The sequence below is a fragment of the Trachypithecus francoisi genome, unplaced genomic scaffold (assembly GCF_009764315.1).
Source record: "Trachypithecus francoisi isolate TF-2019V2 unplaced genomic scaffold, Tfra_2.0 Lachesis_group13, whole genome shotgun sequence".
Classification (NCBI taxonomy): Eukaryota; Metazoa; Chordata; class Mammalia; order Primates; family Cercopithecidae; genus Trachypithecus; species Trachypithecus francoisi.
The window spans coordinates 76,947,955-76,969,926 of NW_022681458.1; the positions used below are offsets into that span (position 1 = coordinate 76,947,955).

At 35.5% G+C, this 21,972-nt stretch overlaps 1 protein-coding gene across 1 annotated transcript in view; it reads right to left on the reverse strand.

Moving 5' to 3' along the window:
• Positions 1–14,920, reverse strand: part of CSRNP3 (cysteine and serine rich nuclear protein 3) — a 266,956-nt gene extending 252,036 nt beyond the window's left edge. Inside the window, exon 1 of the mRNA XM_033231264.1 lies at positions 14,827–14,920. The gene's annotated coding sequence lies outside the window, so the exon portion shown is untranslated. The remainder of the gene's footprint in view (positions 1–14,826) is intronic.
• Between the last annotated feature and the right edge of the window lie 7,052 nt (positions 14,921–21,972).

The following is a 21,972-nucleotide window of genomic DNA, read 5'->3' on the forward strand; positions in this document are numbered from 1 at the left end:
TTTATCACTCTAAAGAAATATTTCTTTTAATTCAATAGAGTAAAGGCAATATGTGGATGGTGATCATTCTCAAGGATGTATTTATTGATGGGAAGATGGAGGCACGGAATTAATAACTATTTCATCTACCATTCGCCCTAAAGTTATTTATTCAATATTTTTGAAAGTCAAATCGCCACTACCTGCTATAATAGGGACTACAGGACTCTGGATCTGGGTTGACCCTGTTTGAAAGCCAAGCAGCCTGCACCTTAAAAACTCACTTGTAGACCTAACATAACCTTTATTTGGTTAGACAGACGCTCATCTTGCAGTGATGTTTGACAGTTTTAGAAATATCGCAGGAAAGTTCTGAAGGACTGAAAGTTATTGTTGATTTTTTAAAATCAACAAAATGTTGTACCTTATGTTTATCAGTTATAGGAAACTATGTGGAAATTGTTGCACTATATAGGTGTTTAATTGATTTCTTTATCTAATATAAAATCAATGTAAATAGTTTCTGTCAATGTGATATATTTGGTCACATTTATACTTCTATGCCCTGGAAGCTCTGAAGATACTTGCACAAAGTCATTAGAGAAAGATTGAATTGTACAATTATATATCTAAGTAAACACAAAAATAAGGTGGAAAAAAATATTTTCCACCTTAGTTTCTGATAGACACAGTATCTATAAGCACCTTGATCTTAGACTTCCATCCTCCAGAACTGTAAGAAATAAATTTCTGTTGTTTATAATTCTCCCAGTCTCTGATATTTTGTCGTGGTAACCAGAACTGATTAAGACATAGAATAATCACAGTTTGAATTAACATATTCAAAATGGCAGTATAGTAATTTTAAACAAAGCTTAGGAGACTCAGAGAGAGAGAAAGAGCGAGAGCACACCAGAGAGAGACAGAGAGAGATTGAGTGAGAGAGAAAGGAATTGTTTTATTCTAGTTTGTTTTCACCAATCTAATTCTGTAGTACACTCTGGTTGTATTACCAAAATTGCGACGTTGTAATGATTCCATGGCAATAGAAGCAAGATCATACAGGGAAAGCTAAATTGTGAGAGAGAATAGGATGCTACTCCCATTCAGATGTCTGCAGTAATAGGTGGGAAGGGAGGAAAACTATGGGAAAAGACAGTTATTATGAACATTCTTAATTGAGTTTGTCCCATCTACATAGCCAAACAAAAGTGATCATAAACAATATTTTAAAAACACCCTATAATAGAGAATGCTCTTTCTGACAGTACATGGCTGGAAGAAACTGTTAGCAAACAGAGGGAAGTACAGATGACTTGATTTATATTTTCTAGCACTGAAAAATGGTATTTGTTGTGTATGTTAGAGGTCAGAAGTTCCTCAATTCTACTCCAAGGTCCCCTCACAAGCCCTGTGGTGGTCCAAAAAGATGATACCTTATTAGGTTTTTAAAATAGATCTTCTGTAATCCCAGGACTTTGGGAGGCTGAGGCAGATGCATCACTTGAGGCCAGGAGTTTGAAACGAGCCTGGTCAACCCCATTTCTACTAAAAATACAAAAATTAGCCAAATGTGGTGGTGCATGCTTGTAACACCAGCTACTTGGGAGGCTGAGACATAAGAAAATTTGCTTGAACCTGGAAGGCGGAGGCTGTAGTGAGCCAAGATAGCCTGGGTGACAGTGGGACTCTGTCTCAAAAATAAAATAAAATAGCTCTAATGGGAATTGTTGCATTATTACTGATTCTATATACAATAATTCATTTTAAGATGTATATAAAATACAATTTTCTTACTAGTATTCCTAAGATAAGAATTGTTACAATTGCTATATTTATTCAATAGAATGCTATGGTCTGAATGGTTGAGTCCCATGAAATTCATATGTTGAAATTTTAACCCCCAAGGTGGTGGTATTACGGGGTGGAGCTTTGGGGGCATAAGTAAGTGAGCATGGTGGCTCACATCTGTAATCCCAGCATTTTGGGAGCCAAGGCAGGCAGATCATCTGAGGTCATGAGTTTGAGACCAGCCTGTCCAACATGGTGAAACCTGGTCTCTACAAAAAATACAAAAATGGGCCCAGTGTAGTGGGGCATGCCTGTAGTCCCAGCTACGTGGGAGACTGAAGCACAAGAATCGTATGGACCCAGGAAGTGGAGGTTGCAGTGAGTCAAGATCATTCCACTGCACTCCAGCCTGGGCAACAGAGCAAGGCTCCATCACAAAAAAAAAAAAAAAAAAGCACATCTCGTAAATTTGAGATCTGAGAGACTAGAGCTGGAAAAAAGTCTTCGCAGAAAAAAAGAAAAGAATCTGCACTGTTACTACTAATTTGCCTTCCTGTATATAGGGAAGCAGTACTGTGTACTACAATAATACTTACACTGGGCAAATCATTAAATGTCCTGGGGAGATTTTTAAAAATATATGCAGAGTCTCAGAAACCACCAGGAATCCCTGGCATGGTGAAACACCAGTTGCTTCAAAACCCAGTTTCACCATTTCCCGAATAGGATCTCTTGAGCAAGTTATTTAATTTCTCTCAGTCTAAGTTTTCTTACCTGTCAAATGGGGCTAATAGTGGCTATTTTATTTTATTATTTTATTTTATTTTATTTTATTCTTCTATTTTTATTTTAGGTTCAGGGAGTACATGTGCAGGTTTGTTACATGTGTAAATTGTGTGTCATGGGTGCTTGGTGTACGCATGGTCCCATCACCGAGGTAATGAGCATAGTACCCACTAGGTAGCCTTCCAGTCCACTTTCCCGCACTCTGTCACCTCGAGCCCTCCCCAGTGTCTACTGTTCCCGTCTCTGTGTCCATATGTATTCAGTATTTAGCTCCCACTATGTAAGTGAGAACATGCGGTATTTGGTTTTCTGTTCTTGTGTTAGCTTGCTTAGGATAATGGCCTCCACGTAGCTATTTCATAATGCCAAAATGTGCATCGTAGGTGTTCTAATTTCCATACTCCCCACCCCACTGGTACATATTTTGTATTCCAGGATGCCTTGTATTAGAGCTAAAAACAAAAATCATACTCTAAAATCTTGTCTGGGTGTGTAATCTAGCCAGTTTAGCATAAAGGAGAACTATAAATCAGGACTCAGGGCTCACACCACACCATTTCCACTTTGAGGTAGGAACGAACAGAGGCAGCACAGAGCACTAGGAAAGATGGTGCAAAGACTTCCTGTTGAGGATGCCCTGGCTGATTTGGTGGGTAGGCATGATCAGTTGGTGTCAGAGCACGTTGCCTCCCTTGTCAAGTAATCCTGTCTTGTCAAAGCCCACCTCACACTCCAGGAAAGATGCTGGTGCTCCCTAAGCAGTCACCAGCAGTCTGGTTTGAACTACAGTAATCTCAGGGGGTTTGTCAGGGTATATTCCCTCCCTTGTCAAGTGACCATATCTTGCCAAGAGTCTACTCACACTACTGGAGGAAGTGTGCATTGATTAACTCAGTACATGCAGTTTTACACCTGTAGTTTCTCCACTAATAACATGAGCATATAACCTTCTTATTCAATGTTTTCCAAATCCATGTGCTTTTGTTTTATTTGATTTTTGGTTTTGGGTCTAATGCATTGTATTTCAATGAATAATTAGGTCATGATATTTAACCAAACCCCTAAAGGGACATGTTTGGTTTATTTTTCAGTATTTGTTATTATAAATCACAGTATAATTAGCATTTCCTTTTTTATTTAATTTTTTTTCTTCTTTTTATAGACAGAGGATCTCACTATGTTGTCCAGGCTGGTTTTGAATTCCTGGGCTCAAGCGATCTTCCTGCCTCAGCCTCTCAAAGTGTGGGGATTACAGGTGCAAGCCACTGCACCTAGCCAACATTTTATATACATGTATATATCTATCTCTTATACCTTTAAGGATGAATTCCTAGAAGTGGAAATATTGAGTCTTTCATACACATTGCCAATTTGGTTCTTCCAGTAAGGTTCTGCCAATTTACGTTTCTTTAAGGGTGCATTGGGATATTACTTCACTCTTGCCAATACTGTGGCATTGCTATTTTTTAAAACTGCTTATGAACTTGTCAGCTACTCAAGATAATAATTATAGTTAACACACATATAGTGCTCACTATGTGCCAAGCACTGCTCTAGCACTTCATATATGTACTAGGTAGGATTCTAAAGTGGCCCTTAAGATTCCCTCCATGTAATATATACACCCTGTGCCCGTATAACCCTAGACATGTGAATACTGTGAGATACCACTCCTGCGATTGTGTTATGTTTATGTTGCTATGTTTATGTTACGTAGCAAAAAGGATTTTGCATATGAATTAAAGACCCAAACCAGACAGAGAGATGATGCAAGTGGGCTTGACTTAATCACATGAGCCCTTGGGGAATCAAGGTCTAGAGGTCAGATACTATGGATGAGAGGGATTCAGTGAGAGAGAGATTCTCTGTGGCTGACATGAAATAGGAAAGAGTCCCATGACAGCACATGTGTGCAGCTTCCAGGAGCTGAGAGCAGCCTTCAGCCAGCTGACAGCAAGCAGGAAAGAGAAACCTCATTTCTATCAGCCCAAGGAGCTGATAGAAATTCTGCCAAAAACCAGAATAAGCTTGGAAGTAGATTTTCCCCCAGAGTAACCAGGTAAGAGTTCAGCCAAGTGACACCTTTATTGTAGCCTTGTGAGGCCCTGAACAAATACCCTACCCATATCGTCCAGGACTCTTTTTTTTTTTTGAGACTGGTCTCACTCTCTCACCCAGGCTGGAGTGCAGTGGCAGTGGCATGACCATGACTCAGTGCAGCTTCAACCTCATGGGTTCAAGTAGTGATCCTCCTGCCTCAGCCTCCAAGTAGCTAGGCCTACAGGCATGTACTACCACGCCTCACTAATTGTTTTGATTTTTAGTAGCGATGGGGTCTCACTATGTTGCCCAGGCTCATCTTAAACTCCTGAGCTCAAGCAAACCTCCTGCCTTGGCCTCCCAAAGTGCCTGTGCAGGACTTCTAACCTACAGTAATATAAGCTGATAAATAAATGGTTTTAAGTTGTTAAGTTTGTGGGAATTTATTACATGTTAATAGAAAATTAGTATGATATATATCAACTCATTTAATCATCATAGCCATATAAGATAGGCATTATTATTAATAATACCATTTAGAGATTAAAAACTGAAGGATACAGGGGTTAGGTGATGAGGCCAAGGTCACACAGGTAGTTTTAGAGCCAGAGTTCAAATCCAGGCATTTGGGGACTTGAAATCATAATTTTATCATCACAGACTTTCATAACTTTCTATATCTCACTGCTTGATATTGTTTTGTTTTGTTTTTGAATACTTAGAATTACATTTTTTCTACCACATACTTTCTTTTTATTCTTAATGTGTTTCTGTGTGTGTATGTGTGTGCCTACGTTACTTAATTTTCCTTTTCCTGGCAAAATACACATAAATATTGTTTATAAACATTCATAATAGCTATAAAAAATACATACTTCGTTTGTGATTTTTGGTATTTTTCAATTGTCTTTGCAGAAAAAGTAGGTTATGAACACTCTTTATAGCTAGGTGCCTTCAGAGGGTTTAATGAGAATTCTTTGGGATATTTTTCATATAGTCCATAATGTTCTATTTATTTTTAGTTAATAAATAGCTTCACTTTTGGATAAACAGATGATAATAATGTTCCTGAGTTTTTACTTGGTGCTAGAAACTAAATTCTGTGAACATGTTATCTTGTTTGCCCTTAACAATGATTCTGAATTAAGCACTATGCTTCCCTTTTTATCATGAAGCAACATGAAGCTTAGGATAGAAGTAACTTACGTACATTGACAAAGGCAATTAAGTAACTGAGCTGGAATTAAAACTTACCTTGCCTGACTCCATAGACTGTGCTCTTTATAGTCATGCTACACTCCTTCTATATAAAACTTGGCATAAGTTTCCCACTCAATTTCTTAATACATTTCTTGTGAGAAACTGAAGAATGGGATCTTATTTAAAGATTCAAGAAATGTTCAATAAATAGCCACGTACTTTTGAAGAAGAAAAGTAAGGTAAATAGAAGACAAGACATGAGAGAAAAGGAGTAGTTTCCAGATTTTCCTTGTAGAGAAGAAGTTTAAACAAAATGGAATCACGCTTTTGGAAGTAAAACTTCTTTGGACAGCAAATATTTTGAAACATATGTACACGTGCTGCTTTTTTGAAGTTTAAGAGCACAATATGGGGGAGAGAAAAAAAGCAAAAATTTTAAAAAACTGAATATATTACTCCGATAAAGAATGAACACATATGTAATTGAATAATTTTGGAAGTGTTTTTGTATTAGGAACATTGGAGCTATGTTTATAGTTTGGAAGTTATAAAATGTAGACCACGTTTCAGCCTTTGAGTTAGAGGCTCTTTAATAACGCAGTAGATACACATCTGTCTTAAAAATGCTTAGTGAAGCAAGCATATACAAAATAAAATCTGCAAGACTTTAGTAGGAGACTTTTGTGTTGGGAAGGGGTCTATGATGAAGTAGGTCTAACAGTGTCCTTTTTTTTTTTTTAACTTTTCTTTCTTTCCTCCTTTTTCTTTCTTTTCTTTCTTTCTTTCTTTTTTTTTTTTTTACAGGATCTAACTCTGTCAACCAGGCTGGAGTGCCGAGAGGTGACCTCGGCTCACTGCAACCTCCACCTCGCAAGTTCAAGCAATTCTCCTGCCTTGGCCTCCCAGGTTGCTGGGACTAAAGGCACTCACCACCACGCCTGACTAAATTTTGTATCTTTTGCAGCCACCGGGTTTCACCACATTGGCCAGGCTGGTGTCAAATTCTTGGCCTCAGTGATCCACCTGCCTTTGCCTCCCAAAGTGCTGGGATTACAGGTGTGAGCCACCATGCTTGGCCTACAGGTCTAATTTTTTTTTTTTTTTTTTTTGAGAAGGAGTCTGGCTCTGTTGCCCAGGCTGGAGTACAGTGGCATGATCTTGGCTGATTGTAACCTCCGCCTCCCGGGTTCAAGCGATTCTCCTTTCTCAGCCTCCTGAGTAACTGGGATTACAGGTGCCTGCCACCACACCTGGCTAATGTATACAAATATTTGTATTTTTAGCAGAGACAAGATTTCACCATGTTGGTCAGGCTGGTCTCGAACTTCTGACCCTCATGTGATCTGCCTGCCTCGGCCTCCCAAAGTGCTGGGATTACAGGCGTGAACCACTGCACCTGGCCTACAAGTTCTTAATATTACACACCCTTCATTAAAAGTCTTAGTGTGTGTTAGCATAGAAAAGACTTAACAGGAACGGATATTATTTAAATATCATCCAGATTTCCCTAAATTTATTTAACCATAGAATATTTTTATGAAATCTTCAATTACATTTCTGAGAACTATGCCCCAATCTTGAAAATGCTTGATATTAATATTTTGAAGGTCCTACCTTTGCTCTTCTTTAATAATTCTAGGATTTGTTTTCACAATTACACTTTTTCATACAATACTAACTTTACCAGTTGACGCCCAGCAATTTAATTGTAGTTAACATGGAAAAAATAGAAAATCTAGCCAATCAAGAGAGTTTTTTTTCACCCACCAGCAAGCAATAATACTTAGGAAGTCATTACAAATACTAAGGATAATTTTGCTCCTTCCATTCTTGACTTATAAACAGAAAAGCATGACTAGCAACAACAACTAAAAATTGCACACAATGGCTTACTATACTACAAATTCTGTGCTGAAAAGTCCTCTATGTACACCTGCCAATCTTCACAATACTACGCAGGTAGATAACCAAATTTTACAGATAAGAAAACTAAGGCTCAGATAGTTTAAGTAACTGGTCCAAATTTACACAAGCAATAAGAGGGTATGTCTGTTTGATTGCAAAATCAATCAATTAGGAAGCCCATCAATGATTATCCTGCACTACCTAAAGAACCAGAGAGATAAGCCAAAGTCACAGTACCCCATTAGCTCAAAGGATGCATTTCCAGAAATAGGCATGCTGTCTGCATGGCTGAATCACACATTTAAGGGTTATATGTATACCACGGTATAGCTCCATGTAAATGAACACGTTTATGGTACATTGGTAAGTATTCCTTTTCCTTCAGATTAAATTCATCAGGATATTTCATTCGTTATTCTTTTGGTCATTTTTACCTAGTTGTGGTGATATTTATATCAAAGGACTTCTACCAGTCCCATATTATCTGCTTACCTTTACCTTCAGGTATAGTAAACCCCAGTGACACACAGCATACAAGCACGCACACTTGTTTTCTTTGTAGTTTATTCAGCATTGTCACTTACCAGGCATTATGGCTTAGAATTGTTCACCAGTACAGAACACAAATGGCAGAAAGTGAACCCAGAGCAGCATAAAAATATTGCTGAACAATTTTAACTTTAATCAAATGTTGTTGAACAAATTTAACTCAAGAGAATGGGGATTCATTGACTAAGAGTGGATGTATGAGAGCACTCAGAGATTGGTTAAATATATACTACTATATTTTCTTACACAAACATTAATTAACACTTGTATTATATATTAATATAACAATTACAGTTAATTACATTAATTTACAATTAACCCATTGATTTAGTTTAAGATAATCTGTGTGTGTGTATCAGAAACCGAGCAGTATTATAATGAAACAGAGCAGGGAAGCAGGAAATGGGAACTACACGCAGATAAAATCCCCTGTTAATGTAGGAGAGCACAGATAGCGTTTGGACAATAAAAAGTCTGCAAGACAAAACCTTGCATGGCTTAATGACATTTAGGTGACATGGACATTGTCACACTGAATAACGTTAACAGAGAAGAACATGGAAGGAAGAGACTATCTTAGAATGTAAGGAATGTCTGCCATTGAGAGGATGTAAGAGGAGGCTAGATGACTATCTGACAAGACAATTTGCTTAACTATTCAGTCGGCAAAACAATTTGGGGGCACATACTGTGTATCAGGCATTGTATTAGGCGTTGATGCAGAGATGAAGGAAACTCCTTGCCATCAAGAACCATAATTTAGATAGTGAGTAAAAGGGTACTGAGAGATCACAAAGTGGCTGTAATGACCACACACCAAGAAGTTCTGGCAGCTAGCACAGGACGGCTTCTCTCCTTGGCCCTACCTGTATGTTGAGGGAAGATCTCTGAAAATAGAAGATTGTAATGGCATCCCCAAGCTCAGTTTTCCATTTAACACTCAGCTCTAGGTAACTTCAGTGGGCAGCATGAGAGCAGCCCCTTGGGGCCCTTATTGATTTGGATGTACAGGGGGTAAATCATTTAAAATTTTAAGTATGAGCTTCACGAGCAATGAGAAGGGAATTTTGATTAGACAGAACAAAGATGTCTTTTTTTTAATCACTTTTGAAATCCTTTCCAGAATCTTTCTGCTTTAAAATGCTGACACCATCACAACCAGTATTACCTGGGTAATGATTGATGACAAATATTGATTTTTTATGGCTAGCCTAACCTGAGGAGAGAAAAGCAAATGAAAATCTTTATAAATACATTCAGGGCTCCTGATTAGGAAACTATTTGTTTCATTATTAAATATAGTGTGATACATCCACAACATGACAGCAACTAACTGTATCCACACTTGCTAGAAAACAAAGCTGAAATGAATTTTGACCATGACAGCAAACTAAAAAAGTCAAGGAGACTGTGATAGTAGGTCAAAGCCATTAGGCTCACTGGATACCAGAGACAGGTCTGAAGTGGAGAATTCTGTGCAGCTCTAAAATCCCTGTGTTGTTATGCATCAGAGTCCATCTGGCCACACCACGCTTTTTCACCTCCATGCAAAGCCTTTCTAAGTTCTGCTTTTCTTTCATCCAGTGTTTAATGCACTACATCCAATATTTAATACAAACACATAGTGTCTGACTGTTGTAATTTTGCATAAGCAAATGCTCAGTTTCCCACTGAAAATGATCATTGTCCTCTCTGTGCCTTAATTTTGTCATAGGTAAAATGAAGAATCCAAGAAGTTCTCTCTATGTGGCAATCCCATGTTTCTAGGGCAATGGAAGACTAACCTATGAAAAGGCAATACATGAATTAAATGAATATTTGCCAAGGAATTTATAGGAAATATTGTTTAAAGACATAAACATTTGCATAAAAATTATTTTTGCCAGGCACAGTGGCATAAGCCTGCAATCCCCCAGCCACTTGTGAGGCTGCAGCAGAATAATCATTGGAGCCCAGGAGTTTGAGGCTACAGTACACTATAATCTTGCCTGTGAATAGCCTGCTGCACTCAAGCCTGGCAACATAGCAAAGCTGCATCTCTAAAATATAAAATAAAATAAAATAAAATAAAATAAAATAAAATGAAATAAAGTAAAATAATATCTACACATATAAAAATTTGAAAACTACATTTGATGGTGTTGGCGATTTTTGTTTAAAATAATGTCATTTTTATGAATATGCACAAGTCAGGAGATATGGAGAAATGTGTTGTGTGCACCATCCTTTGTGGTACTGGAAAATAATATATTAAGCTCTTGATCTAAGTAAAGTATAAGAGCTTATTGGAAATAAGGCACATGCATGCTTATCTACTTTTTAGGCCATGATATGAGATCACGAAGTTGATCATGAAGTTGATCTCATATCAAAGTGATTTCCTTGCTATATGTGATTCTTAGAAATAGCACTGATATTTATCTAGATCGTAATAATCTTGAATTAAATACCTTAAAAGTTATATTGAGTGTTTTCTCAGAGCATGCACATTCAACAGTTTTCAGCTCAAACAATTTAGACCATTATAATAACTGAAATCTAAGCAATTGACAGAAAAATCAAATGATCTGCCCAACGGATTCATTGAGATATGTAAAATATCCAAATGTGACAATTAGCTTGATAAATCCATTCCTTGCTTCTTCATACAAAATCGTAATCAAAAAGCAATAATGCTGTTTTGAACCAACCCCCTTTTAATAGCTATATAAGTCCTGTATTAAACTATCAAGCATTAAATATATTAGTCAAAAATAACATTTGATTAATAATACCTTTAAGTTGCGATGTAGTACAGTACAAATGTTAACGTAATTTTTTAATTTGACTGGATTACCTTATGTATATAGCACAATTTGAACATTATGAAATCTGACCCAAGCTTTCTTACTCTCATGTTAGTTCCATTTCTTGTAAATCCCACCCCTCCATTTCCAGCAATAAGAGGTTATTTGCCAAACTAGCATATTTCCATTACAGATGTAAAGTTGTCTACTTATGTTATAGGGGAAGTAATTAAGCATTTTGTTTTCTTTAGTATATTTTGTGAGACTTTAAGAGGCCATGAAAACCCACCCACAATTCTGGCAAGCTACTTTTAGCAAAGAAAGAAGTATGAAGCAGTAAGTAGAAATGACTAACAAGCTGTATTTTTAAATTATCTGTAGCTGAGAGTAAGCCTACGAAATGCATTCTCTTCAGGATCTTGACATGCATTGATAATTTTGATTGTGCCTTAAATAGGGGTTATCTGCACAGGTCACATAATCCATTTACTAGTCTATCTGATTTGTTGTTAGCGTGCTCTTTAATGTCATCAGTGTTTATGCTGAAAGTGCTGTCACTGAAGTGCTTTGTTCATGTTAATTGATAAAAACGAAGTACTTCCCACCATCCTAGCTTTTTTTGAAAAACAACATACTGACATGACAAATTAATTTAACTTTAAATAATATGTTGGCTATATATTAAATATTTTAAGTATATAGTTTAAACATGTGGTGCTTTATTTGCTATACTGCTAACACGAAATCTAATACGGGACTAAGGTGAATACTATGAAAATAAAGTATGATATGCCGCAAATATTTAAATGAGTTGTAAAGAGAAAATAGAGTTAGGAATCTCATCTGAATTATAATAAAAATAATAGGAAAGCTGTAACAGTTTTATGATGATTTTTCCTCTTAACAAATAGCTAAGAGATTTGAAAAAATGTGTATGGGATGACAGCGCTGCCTTTGAAGCACCTAATTTTATAATAAAAATGTCTTAAATTAAGGAATTGCCTAGGATAGAATATGATGATAATTGTGATTTTTTTATAGAGAAAAACTACACAAAAGTAATGTTTATTTTCAAAGGAAGCAAAAATGTTTCAAATAAAGCAAAAAGGATATATGTGCATTTACAGTAATTTATATTAAATTTTAAATTAATTACCTTAACATTAACACAAATAGCTTTTAGATTGTTGGAATGTGTAATTTTTATATCTATATTAAATAGATTACAAAGGTAAGGAAATAACTGCATTAAAAAAACATGGTTTGGGCATTAAGTTTAAAAATTCTTATTCTAATGTCAAAATGTGTATCGAAAGCTCCTCACTATCCACAGCCCGGACATATATCAAGCTTTTCTTTTTATGATTAAAGTGATTGATACATTAAAAAATATTTCTTTTTTATTGTATTATTCAGTATATCGCAAACCACTGCAAACATAAAGAGAAAAAGGAAAGAGTGTTGTGAAAAGGACAAAAGGTTATATATAGTGAGCTCCATTAAAAACCTACATTTAAATCTTAAAAATGTTTGTACCAAAGGAAAAAAAAATGGTGATGCCTTCCCATTTCTCACTGAAAGCCTGACATGGTTTTCATTTGCCTTGTTTCATCCTTCACTTGGACAGTAACCTCTTAACTGTTTTCTTTCATGCTTTTTTTTTCTCTCTTGTCTCCACTCCAGCACACATTCTCTCTCTCTGTCTCTCTCTCTCTTTCTCTTTCTCTCTCTCTATCTCTTCCTGTGGATTCTGCAGTAAAAGCTACCCCAGTTGTCTCATTTTTCTAAGACTTGCAGACGTCTGCCAGTGGCTGATAGGAAATGCTGATTGAGAAAGGGTTTATCTACTTTTCATCCAAAATATGTGAACCATTAAGGAAATTATAAAAAGCAGCAACAATATACTCTAGTTTTATTCAGTCCTCTCCCTTAGTGATTATTAAAAGGGTGATATTTTTAGCCAAAGAAAGCAAAATGCATCTGCAGCAGCTGGTTTCCAAGGAAACAGAATAATTTAAAACCATGTGGAACTCTGCTCTCTAATTTTCATCAATTCCCCTTCATTCCTAGAGGTAGCTTTACTCAGAATTTATAATTTCTAAAAAATATAGCTGCATTGATTTATTTCCTTTAAAACATTTTAGGAGATGAATATCTGGTTTTATATATCACCTTGCATTTCAGTCTTGGGGTGAGGGGTGGATTAATTTCAACCATTGTTTTGCTTAAAAAAAATCAGAAAGATCCATCAATAATTAGAAACATGCCAAAATTTCAGTATTATGTAATAATTTTTGAAATCCAGAAATAGTTCAAAATAAACCGTACCAGAATACTTACTTGGTTCATTATGACACTTATCCATATAAGCGTGTTATTAACTATATTTAGTACATTTAGGAAATTTAAGGTAATTTTCCACTCATTTAGATAATTCATACCTAATATTCAGCAATTTTCTCACTCTTATTTTAATTTTACAAGAACTATTATATTTGTGTCTGTTTATTCAAAGACAATATCTGTCTCAAACAAAAAAAGTGCAATAAATAAAAAAATCTGAAAAACAATAAACAAGAAAAACAATAGTAAAAAATACTTAGAAATTATATAGTCATTCCTATTAGTTTTGAGTCATTCAAAAAGGTATTAAAATATGTATGAACAAATTATTTACCTTATTGAAACACTTTTATTATTATAATCAACAGGTATTAATTGACTGCCAGTGTACTCAAGTCAGTAATAATTTTTGAAAGCTCAATTTTAATGAGATTCTACCACAGTTAAATGACCTATATTTATGAATTAAAGTAACTAGTTCAATTTTTTTGTCTGTTTTTACTACAAGTATGTTATTTATTCTACATACTTAGAACTTGTCCCTATTTTTCCTAAGGGAATATAAAGGACCATGTTAGGAGATATAAGCAACTAGTAAAGTTGTTAAAAAAAATATTGCCTAGAGATATTATCAACAATATAAATGCTCTGATGGAATTCTTATCTAGTTGTGCTTGACTGATAAATTAAACTACCGATGAAACATGCCCGTTAAGATGCTATTTTTTACAGCAATGTTTAATCCTTCAAAATTAGGTTTCTGTGCTTTAAAATAAAAATGGCTCCATGTAAGTTAACAAAGAGACAAATCATTGTTTAATTATCACGTAAGCTTAAAGTTTACCGAATAAAATAATGCAACTATTGAACAACATGAGATTTATCAAGAGGAGTAAGTTAAATAAAAGGGCTTAAATGCACACAAATCATTCATTCTAAATTAGTGCTAAAAGAGTCTATAACCTGCAAAAATAGTTTTCCTAAGCCTTTTACTGTATTGTCAATATAAAAGTCACCACATGAAATTTTATATTGTATATTCACAGAAGGCTCCATTTTCTCAGGACCTGTGGAATTTACCGAGGTTTTCTCATCCTTCCTGCGATTCCTAGTAACATAAGCTTGAATTAAACATTTTTAAAGAGACACATGATGATTCATTTTATCTATTAATTTTGCTTCAATGACACTTGCATAGAAAGTTATTTAGGATAAGACATGCCTCTGGTGATTGTTTTGTTTTGTTTTTAATCAGCTAAGGGTTTTGCAGAGAGAAAGAACAGCAAGCTCATTGCAAAGCTTCCTCAAGTAATAAAAGGGCACACTTTCGGAAAATGTCCTCAGAATAATTTTCCTAGTATAAAATTGTTTCAGTAAAAACTGAGAAGCATTCTCTTTTAAATAAAAAAAGATTTTTCTTTTCTTTTTTTTTATTTTTTGCTCTTACCTGTAAATATGGTTTCTGTACTTCGGCTCCGTCAGAACACACTGAAGAGAGTACACTCCTCCCTCGTCTATCCATCAGGCGGCAGCCAACCAATAACAAAAGCCAGATCCTGGCATTCTCTAGCTCATGCTCCCTGCTTTGCTCCCACTCCTTGTTCCCTCCCACCTCCACTCTTTTAGAGGACGAATCCCTGCAGCTGGGAGAGAGGAAGGGAGTGGAGAAAAGAAATATGGAGAGAAAAGCAGAGATGCAAGATGTTTCAAAAAATAGCTCCTAACTATGGAAAATGTCTGCAGATGACCTCAGCTGAAGTAAAAAGTCTTGCTTTGGATTTAGAAAAATAGAGTTAATCAATGCCTCACCTACCTGAAATCAAAGCAAAATGCTCATAGTAAAACCTAGGTAAATTGCCTGTTTTTCAGTTCCCACTGATTTTTCTCAGTGAGAAAAATGTACCTCCTCATTATACATTTTGATATGCAGATAAAGGAGGGAGACTGGACATCAAGATGACACTATGCATATTCAGTTTGCAAAGAGATAAAATTAAAATGAGTCAACACCCTTTACTTTTATGTTTTGTATGATTTGCACTACGACCTCTGTTTGACAATGTTTTCTTTCAAACCCAGTTTCGAGGCCTAATCAGTATGAAAAATATTTCATTCTGAGCATTAGAATATTCAAATATTTCAAAGTTATGTGGTTTGTATTACTTCAGATTCTTTAAATGCCATCAATTTGTGAATAATAGAACTCGTTAAAGATTAAAAAGAGATCAGTCACTTAGTTGCCATGCCTCAAAGTGACCAGTTGAACTCCAATTTTATTCTAATAAGCTTGAACAAAAATAATTTCACTTCTAAACCTAGAGGCATAGCATGCATTAAAGGACAATTGAAGAAAACACCAAATTAGGATTTTTTAAAGGAATAAAGCAAATTCATCTGCAGTTTCAAACAGCTTAATTTTTAAAATACTGCAATACAAGCCAGGGATCTTTATGATAAAAATTCTCTCAACTGAGCTTCCTCTAGTGGAGGTGGTCTGAAAAATTTCCTTAGGAAGACATAAACAGTAGATATCACCACTATAGAGGTATGTACTGTCTACCTGAGATATTTATAAGCCTTGCTCTTCAATTTCTTAAATCAGTAATGTGTCCTCATGGGAATAAGGCCAAAGGGAGTAAAATAAGAGGGGAGGGCAAGCAAGTATTAAGAGTTACTGGCATGATGGCAAATCATTAGTACAGGAATAACTGTACAGGAAGGGCTTAGGGGTGTCAATATTGTTAGGAGGGGAATGCTGGTGACTTAACCTGACACTAACTTTAGATAGAAATGCACTGATTTTACTTAGTTTGCACTGTTATTTGGAGTAGCTTTAGGAGGCTCTGCTAAAGATTATGTGGAAGATTAAACTATCTCTTATTCCGACCCCCAAGTCCTCTATTGCGAAAAATGCTTTCAAAGCCTTTGTGTTCCTATTGTTAGGAATAACTGGAGGAATCCCTAGGACAGACAGCATTTTTAGAAGTGGTTGTTCGGGGCCTTCTTCATCAGAATCACTGGGGGAAGACTTATAAAAAATGCAGGTTCATGGGCCTCCTCCAGATTTGATGAATAAGCATTTGAGGAGTTTCTGACTCAGCATTTTTAACAAGCTCTCCCAGGTGATTTCTATGTCAAATATGATTGTAGATAGAGACTTGTAGGCAAGTGTTTGCTGGGCACAAATTCTAACCAGAATTCTTCTGTTTAGATGATGGTGCCATTATCTCAGACAGCAAAAAAAAAAAAAAAAAAAAGAAAAAAGAGAGAGAGAGATTTGGGAGCAAAATAACAAAATTAGTTTGGACATTTTGAACTTTTTGGATATCCAGATTAAAATATTAAATAGTCCAGTTAAACTCATAAATAAGGCTGGGGTGCAGGTTCAATTTGGAACCCCCAGCATCTAGAGTTTGGTTAAAGTAATGAAAATAAATGAGCCCCCAAGGGTTTAATATAAAAATTTTATAAAGAATTCACACAATCTAACAGTGGAAAAATAAACCCAATACAAAGTGAACAAAAGACCCGAATAGACATTTCTCCAAAGAAGATGTAAAAATGGACAACAGGTTTATGAAAATGTGCTCAGCATCACCAATCCTCAGGGCAATGTAAATCAAAATTACTAAGAAATACCACCTCATATTTATTAGGATGGCTGCTATCAAAATGTCTGCAGATAAATGTTGGAGAGAGTGTAGAGAAAAGAGTACTCTTGTACACTGTTGGTGGGAATGTCAACTGCTACAGCATTATGAAAAACAGTATGGATGATTGTAAAAAAATTAAAAATAGAACTACCATATGATCTAGCAATCTCTCTTCTGGGCATATACTCAGAAGGAAGTGGAATCACAACTTTGTAAAGATGTCTGTATTACCATGTTCATTGCAGCATTATTCACAATAGCCAACATATCGAAACAACTTAAGCATTCATTGATGGACAATGGGATAAAAATGTGGTATAAATATACAATGGAATATTATTCAGTCCTAAAAAATAGATCTTGCTTTTTGCCACTATGTGGATAAGCCTGGAGGACATTATGCTATGCGATATAATCCAGACACAAAAATATTGCCTGGTCTCACTTATATGCAGAATCCTTATTTTAAAAAATCAAATATATAGGGATAGAGAACAAAACAGTGATTACCAGAGGCAGGGACTGGGGGTATGGGGAGATGTGGGTCAGGGGATACAAAGAAGCATATATATATATATATATATATATACACACACACACACACACACATACATACATATATAAATACACACACACATACATAAATAAGTATATATGATGAACAAGTCTAGAGATCTAATGTACAATATGAGAACTACAGGTAATAAAATTGTATTGTGGGTTTCATGCAAAATAAGTAGATGTCAGCTACTCTTTCTACAAAAACAACAAGAAAGTATAGCTATATGAAATGATGGATATGTTAGTTTGCTTCACTATAGCAAACTTTTTACTAATTAATGTATATAAATACTGTGTTTAAGACAATATGAGGTTATGGCATACATTGTGTTTAATGAAGACAATATGAGGTTATGTATGCCATATTTATATATATATATATTTTTTTTTTTTTAAAAAAAGGAAAACATCTTTAGCAGGATTAAAAATGCAGACTAAGAGACTCTACCCCATACCTACTGAACCAGAATCTTTGGAATGAAGCTTAGGGAGCTCCATTTTGATAACATTTTTCAGCTGACTTCCTTTGTACACTAAAACTTGAGAATCATCACTCTAGGAAGAGGAGAAGTAAGTTGAGAATGAAACTCAGGGAATTTACTTACCTTTAAAGAACAAGCAGAAAGTAGAATGAAGAAAAGATGCTTAGGAGGAACAGTTAGCGAGGAGGAGAGCCAGGAGAGAATGGTGTAGCAAAACCCAAAGGAGTAGAGAATTTCAGGAAGGTGAACTATCAAAGGCTATGGTGAGGGCTAATGCCTTGCTATTCAAAGTGCAGTCCACTGATTCCAGGTTAGACATCGCATGGGAGCTGGTTTTAATGCAGAATCTCAGGCCCCACCCCAGTAAACTGAATCACAATCTGCATTGTAACAAGATCCGCAAGCACACTCAAATTTTAGAAGCATTGTTGTCACCCATGAAATTTGCAATTTGGTTCTTGATGAATTGACAGTGAACAGTTTCAGTGAAGTGTTTGGGGTAAGCGAGGATGACTGTGGTGGATGGAAATATGGATGGAATGTAAAGAAATGGAGACAGGTACACTGCTTTATATATACCCAGAACAAGGGTCTTCTAGCAAACACACTCATTACCAGACCATCTTTTCAATTCAGATAAACAGAATAGGAGCAGAGGCAGAAAGTGAGCTTTGCTTGCTGCTGCAGGTCTCTACCTTACACCATTCATCTGACAGGCGTGACATGATGGGAATATCACAGGCTGATATTGGCAGAGGGAGATGCTTTCCTAAGGAGTAGTGACAGTCAGGCCTTCAATGGCCACGGGAGCTCAGCTGCATGTTGCCTCACTTGCCTGAAGCAAAGGAAATAGACTGTCTGAGTGTGTCTGAGTGACTTTAAAAATCTTTCATAACAAGAGAAATATTACAAAATTTCTAAAGGTTAAAATATCCTAAATTAAATAATAAAATATTCTTAAAAAGCTGAAAATAGAAATAAGCCTAAAGAGTAAAATAATGGCCAACTTTTAAGAAACTCCAAAATTAGAGCAGGTTGTAATAAGAAGGGGTTTCAATATCTTATGTATTAATAAAGTGAAGTTTCTTCCATTGAACTGTAGAAGTAAGGTTTTGGGATAATATAATGACCACTAAGAAAATAGATGAGGCTTGGCACAGACCAAATGATTAAATAAAAATTTTTCATACCTAACTGTCCAAAGAGACTATCTTAATAAAACCTGTATTTTTGAAAGTCAGAAATTTGCCAAGTGAGTAGAATTGAAAAGATCTTAAGGAGTAATAGTACAGATGCATCAAAAATTATATAACTCAGAATCAAGAAGGCTCTTGCAAGAGACCAAAGTAATAAAAGTTAAGACCTTCAAATATGTTAAAAAAATAAGCTGAAGGATCAGTGGAACTATTTAATATCTCCAGTTTCATAACATATCAAGGGATATAAACAAAATAGAGAAAAATCATTTTTTATTCCAGTCTTCTTTGAGGAAGTCATTAACTGATTCCTAAATTGGTTTTTGAAATTGAGATTCAGAAGTATCAAATCCAAACATGATAAAGAGCACTAAGACTACTCTTGACCTAATCAATACAGAGGAGTAAGTAGATCAACAAATCTTGTTGGCAACCATCCAAATGTTTGTAGGAACTCAAGGATAAAATTCGGTACAACTGGCCAAAATATTTTGCATGCTGCTATAAATTCCCAGAGGTGTTGAGAGACTAATAAACCACCAGTATGGCCTATGTCCATGTGCAAAGACCATGATAATCAGACAGTAAGAGATGCTCAAAGATATTTCATAAAATAACTTAAGTACTGATGCAAATTAGTAAGAATTTATTCACTAGTTGCCTATAAAAATAACAATGCACTTCCAAAGTATGAATTCAAAGATGTTTATTGAGCATTTTTATGTGAAGACACTGTTCTCAGTGCTAAGGTACTGCAGTATACAAGACCAAGTCTCTGACTTTGTGGAGCTACCATTCTAATGATTGAAAATTCTATTTTAAATAATAACATGCATAAAATATATATTATATATAAAGTATAATATATACATACATGCTACGGAAGTAGCGTGCTGAATTGGTCAATGTGTAGAGAACCAAATTAAGCAGCAGTTATACTTCCTGCCCTGGAGACGCATGCCAACAAAATGCTTAACAAGGAGGAGGATCGTGGACTATAGCAACAACTGGAACCTAAAAACTACTACAAATAAGGCTGTTAATTTTACAAAAATTAAACAATGTTAACAAACTGTTCTTCTCTTTTACAATTTTTTTAAGAGACAAGGTCTCATCCTGTTGCCTAGGCTGGACTTGAACCCCGGGGAATCATCAATCCTTCCAACTCAGCCTCTAGAGTAGCTGGCATTGCAGGCACCAGTGTCCTCCCAGAGAACAGTAGAATATCTAAGTTTTCTGATCTTACTACATTTGTAAGTAAACAAGAATAAACTATGGATAGCTTTAGAAGTTAGCATGACTGAACAATAAAATAGTAGATGATTTTCATTAGATATAAAGTTATAAGCTAAGAATAAGCAATTTACACTTTAAATCGTGATGATGTTTGAATACCAATTGTAATTCAGAAAAAGGTTGACTTTAGACTGGTTCCTAAATACATTATTTCAAATTGTCCAAAAAAATCCCCTCAGCCAACTTGTCTTCTGGAAAGGTATTAATGCAAATTTTATAAGGATAGGCTGATTTTATATAAAAATGTAGATTTTCTATACCTGAAATGCCATAGTAATTATTGGTTATCACATGTCAAGAAAGATACATAATGACCGGAAAACCTCTAAAGAAAGAGAAATCAAGTGATCATTGGAATTAAGGGGTTTTGAATGAGTTTGACCATGAGATTTAGATCTGAAACTGGTAAGACAAACATGGAAAAAGGACACAACCCAAGTTTTAAAAATTTAAGTGCAAATTTACATTTTACTGATGTAAACAGAAGTTTCTTCACCAAACTGCAGGCAGCTTGAGTACTTGAAACGTAGGCAGTCTCATAAACAATAAAAATACGTAATTGTTTCTACTTCCTCATCTCCCTAACATTCCACATTTTAATTGCCCAACATTTAAATGCAGTGATTAGACTAGACTGCTTTCAAAATAATTGAAGGTTTATCTTCTAGATTTGGAAATCATACATGAATTACACTTTATTTAATACTTAACTATGCAGAGCATAAGGTACAGATTGGCAAATAATAGATGTTCAATAATACCTATTGGAAAGATACAAATCCACAACAAGACTAAGAATGGAGTTGGGAGAAAATGGAGAAAAAAGAAGAAAGCAAGGAGGATTGAGACAGAAAGAGAAAGAGAGAGCACGTGAGTAAATCAGAACTGTACGGATAAATTGATATTGTCTTTACTTTGGCTGCCCCTTAGAATTATATTGAATAAGAATTTCAAACTCTCTGAGTAATGCCAGCTCCTGGGGCAAGGAGATGAGCTATAGATCTTAGAAATAAACAAGCAGTAACAGCCTCATACACCAGACCTAAGACTGATACTTTCCGTTGGTATTCATCTATCTAATGATGCTCTGTCCAGAATATTCTGAGATAAATAAAAGTAGAGGAAAACAAAATAATGCCAAACTCCTTAATAGGAAACAATTTGGCAGGTGATAGTGAGAGAGAGCCCAACTAACATGGAAACATGCAATGAGCCTCTAAGATCCCTGCTGATTTTTGGTTAGATATCAGAGCCAGTAAGTTGAAAGGATGCTTACATTTACGGCTAGTGAAGACTACAGAGACAGCCTTTACTAAAGTGTGAGTTGGCTTTCCCCCAAACATTACATTACCCTTGAATGGAAAATTGATCGGATGACATATGGTGATAACATCTGCCACCCATG